Source organism: Bombus terrestris, chromosome 16 (genome assembly GCF_910591885.1).
Source record: "Bombus terrestris chromosome 16, iyBomTerr1.2, whole genome shotgun sequence".
In the NCBI taxonomy this organism is placed as follows: domain Eukaryota; kingdom Metazoa; phylum Arthropoda; class Insecta; order Hymenoptera; family Apidae; genus Bombus; species Bombus terrestris.
In genome coordinates, this window is record NC_063284.1 from 8,458,828 (window position 1) to 8,463,491 (window position 4,664).

At 35.6% G+C, this 4,664-nt stretch overlaps 1 long non-coding RNA gene across 1 annotated transcript; it reads right to left on the minus strand.

Annotated features, from left to right (window-relative positions):
- Window positions 1–487: 487 nt before the first annotated feature.
- Window positions 488–1,281, minus strand: LOC125386605. The gene is made up of 2 exons (XR_007226939.1): window positions 1,221–1,281; window positions 488–1,148 (listed from the first exon to the last, which is right to left on the minus strand). It is a non-coding gene; the product is annotated as an uncharacterized LOC125386605 (long non-coding RNA).
- Between the last annotated feature and the right edge of the window lie 3,383 nt (window positions 1,282–4,664).

Here is a 4,664-nt window from a genome sequence, read left to right on the forward strand (position 1 = left end):
TAATGCCAGGGGGGGAACGATCCCCCCCGTTTCGGACGCTGCCGCCGCAGCGCGACGGAGGCCATGGGCGCGTTTCTGCAAGGCGTGCTAGGTCCGCCGCGCTCCCCGGTGGGGGTAAAACTTAGGCGCTGGTAGATCAGCGCCTCGAGGCCGCCAAGCAGTCCGGTAGGGGAACCAGACTGCCTTGCACGGCGGCGCCGCCGACAAGGCGCGGTGTGACGTGACCGTGTATCCTTTGTTACTGATGTTGTGTCAGATATACTCTTTGTTACCGGAATAGCGTGACGCGCCAGAGTCCGCGGTTGGTGAACTCGTGCTCAAATACATTAGAAAACAATGCCCTCCTAAAGCAGCCCAAAATTTCGACTTCTAGGATTCGCGGAACCTTCCCCATCGCTTTCTGTTTTCGTTCAGTTCTATAATCACTTGCTTCTTCTGTAGAGAATTGGTTGAGGATCGATAATATTAAAATAATGAAAGCGAGAGATTGCTGTCGCAACCCGTCAACTATATTTCGAATAAGTTAAACAAATAAATAATTAAAGGTACAAAAGACGCTCGTTCACTGAATTCGCAACGATAATATAAGTTCGCTCGCAGGAAACCCGATTCGTAGATATTGATCGCTAATTTGTGTCACTCGGTATATACTGTGAGATACTGTTAGATACTCGGAGATACTATGTCGCTCGCGATCGTATCCGTTTATTTATCCAGGTCGGGGGGGAGTCAGAAAATTTTAATTCGTCTTCATTCGACGGTTGCATGTAGTGGCGAGATTGTTTTGCCCGGGGTTTATTTGTCATTACGTTTTCTGCGTCAAGGCTGTGTCAATGCCCCGAGGCAAAACAATAACATGAGTCGCTCTAGATTCGCGTTGTTTTTTGACTCCTGTGCCACTACACTACCATTAATTCGCTCATCCGCAGTATCGCACTTCCGTTCGGCCATTTCTCCGGTAATGATTGCACTACTAGCCACAATAGGGACCATCCACTCAGTCATTCACTGCGGTATTAGCCAAGTTGCGCCCTTTGAAATCCGGCCTCTTGTGTCATCACCTTGGCCTCTTTTCCTCGAAGACTCTTCAACGTTGGTGGCAAATTCTTCTGGCGATTCTCAGAGGAAGCGAGAAACGACGATCAAATCTGTAAAGAAGAGTTTTGTAGAAAACAGTTTAGAACAGTACAAAGTGTGACTTAGTTTTAATTTAGTATAACTTTAGTATAACTTTGTTGAAGTGGTCACCACTTCTAGGAAAACTCCACATCTGGTCTTTTTAGCTTTCTCAAGCGCTGAAGCCATCGACAGCACATAGACAAAAGAATAGCAGGGAGGCAGACCATAAACAGTAGACAGGCGACGTTGGCTTCGGGGTTTTCAGTCATAAAGTAACACTGCTAGCGTGCGGATCTGGACCAGCTCAAATTGTATTCCTGTATTTCATTATTAAGTCAAATATATACTTTGTATCTTACACTTTATCCACGCGTATTTTCTCTCTTTATATACTGAATAACCTCAACAAACTTTACTATAACTATATTATAACTATACTATAACTATGCCATAACAACTACGCCATAACTATACTATAACTGTACTATACTTGTATTGTACTATTATACTATACTTATATTATAACTTTAGTATAACTACAATATAACTTTAAGTAGAACTTAAATTTAATACGACTGTGATAATTAAAGTTTACTCATTATTGTACAGATAAAATTATATTAAAAAAATTTTCTAAACAGCAACTGTAATCATTGCTACACTGAATGGCTGTATTCTGTTATTCTGGTTATTCTGAATGTCGTTTTTCACCAGCTGAATATGTGTAGATATTTGTGTGAAGAGGACGTAGGTCGTGAGGATTAAGGACGAGATTACTTGTTGTTGTAATCGTCGAATATATTTAAAACAATAAATTAATATACAGCCGTAGATGTTAGTCGTTAGTACGAAGTATAAGTCGCAAAATAGAATCGCGGATTAAATACTCGTAAATGCTCGTCGCGTAACTTAATACACGCTCGTAAGATACTCGGAGATACTCTAGATGCAGTTAGATACTCGATATGTACTCGATATGTACTGTCGCTCGCGATCGCGTCTATTTATTTATACTGGTCAGGAGAGAGTCGGAAAATTCAAATTCGTTTTCATTCAACGGTTGCATGTAGCGGCGACATTGTTTTGCCTGGAGTTTATTTGTCGTTATGTTTCATGCGTCAAGGCTAAGTCAATGTCCTGAGGCAAAACAACAGCACGAGTTGCTCTCGACCAGCGTCGTCCTTTGACTCCTGTGCCGCTACACATGTTTAAGAACATTTTTTGTGAACTATTTTTAAGCATTCGTAAGCACTGTTCTTGAGCAATTAAACAGACTTTTATGACGCTCACGCCTAGTGGTTAACTAAGGGTTTCAATTTACATAATGATTTAAATGAAAGTTTATTCAATAATGTCCAATATTACTCGCAACAGAACAAATCCCGGTTGTAATATTTTCGGAATAACACACAATTCAGAAAGATAAATTTTATTAATAAAATAAATAAATTTTAATAACAAAATAAAAATATAGGTAAAATTTGAGTCATATAATTGTCAGCACTTTTCGCAACCATCCCACGACATGCAACCAACGACAATGTATCGTTGTTAGACGCTATCTCGATTAAATGAGTACGCATTGCAATATTTACTCCTAATCTTATTTCACCTTATACTTTTATTCGCAATATTTTAGAGATAAAAATTAGAAATATTTTTCGTACTGCACTGTCAAATTTTAAGTGAAACTCGCTATATAATTTATTCTGGGCAACGGTTATGTAATTATTTCATTCTGATCGCCTATAATTAATTTTTAATGATTTTGATATCTGAATACGCGGTGACTGAAACAACAGATTACATATAGAGCTTGTGTTGTCTTTACAATAGATATTCCTCTCTTTTCCATTATTTAATTGCATTTCCACTTTTTTGCCACATTTTTATTGGTTATAGTATAAGTTGACATTACATTTGATGCAAAGTTCAAGAAGAAATGAGAATACACTCAATATTTATACAAATTTTACGAGTTTGTATTTTTTAAATTTTACATTTTATAAATTATATATCTTCTATCATGCGTAAACATACGGATAATCGTCGTCATAAGTGGTGAAAAGGTTAGAAAAATTTACCGAATGTCCAGTTAGACAAATTGTAAAGTACAAAGTAAATAATAATAAAAAATAAGTTATGAAAGTTATAGGAGGAAATTTAGGTAAAATCTTGCAATATTTCTTACTAATTAGTATCAAAATGTTTTGAAAGCAGAGTAATAGTGTACAGGTCTACTCAATTTTTTATTGTCTTATTTTGTACTAAATTTTGGAAGTCAAGAAATGTTAAATAATAATGAAATTAATAGAATTCTGCCATTGCAATGAACAAATAATTATATCGTCATAGAAATTACAAAATTTGTTAGTAAGAATCGAAAGATAGTAATATAATCTTTAGAAAGTTTAAGATTGTTTGTGCAAAATATAGCACAAGAATGAATAGAGAGCGATCGCCGGTATTAACAAAGCAGGATTTGCTAAAATAGTAGGTCTTGCAATAAAACGTTCCACGTTTCTTACTACATGTACATAATGTAAACGGTTGAGACATCTAATAACGAAGCCTTGGATATTATTCACATCTTATCGTAGAGAAAAACGTAGAGAATTCGCGAAGATACGCGTACCGTGTACAGTGTAGAAGCATCGAGGAAAAGTTGTATTTAATAATGAAAAAAAATTCGATTCTGTTCGATTTTGCTGTATGTTCGAAATGTTCTATGAACTACATAGTATTTGTGCCACATCAACATATGTTGAAAATAATTGTAGCAAATCTGTAAATATGAATATTGGTCATCATATTGTCGAAAAGTTGATGCAGATTAATCAATGCCACAATAACGTTTAGAATTTGTAACTTGAATAATCTGGAAAACTTGAATCATTTGAAGGATTTGTACTCATGATGATCAAGTAATAAAATTGAGTGGTGTAATACAGAATAATTATTGACAAAAAAGAAGAAAAGGGGAAGAAGAAACAGAAACGTGGAAAGATTAGAAACGATGAAGTTGCATTTCGAAGTTGCACTTGGAGAAGCGGAAATCGAAAGAAGATCTATGCGATGCCAGTATTAGAAAAATTAAAATAAAAAATGACACAAATATAGATATGTAAAAAGAAGGAGAAATTATAACGATTCCATACTTTCGTTCGTGCATTCAAGTCAGATGACTACGCGATTAGTACGCAGTTTTGTAACTACGTTACTGAAAGAATTGTATTCCAATCTAATTCTAATCTAATTATATTGGATTATAATGCTAATTATTCCTGCGCAATATTTAATGCAATACGCATCAATTTTCTGAGAGTTAAAATGAGATTGTCTTCATTTCACAGACGAATACATTTGTATACTCCGAATACAGAACATATGCTTCATATGTAAAGAAACTGTACCCAAAATTTTAACACACTTCTCCGCACATAAAAATTTGGCAATGTGATGAGGCAACAATAATACTATAGTGATGTTATTTATTTGATAGATTTCATTATGATTACAATAGACAAGTATTACTATTTAATTAG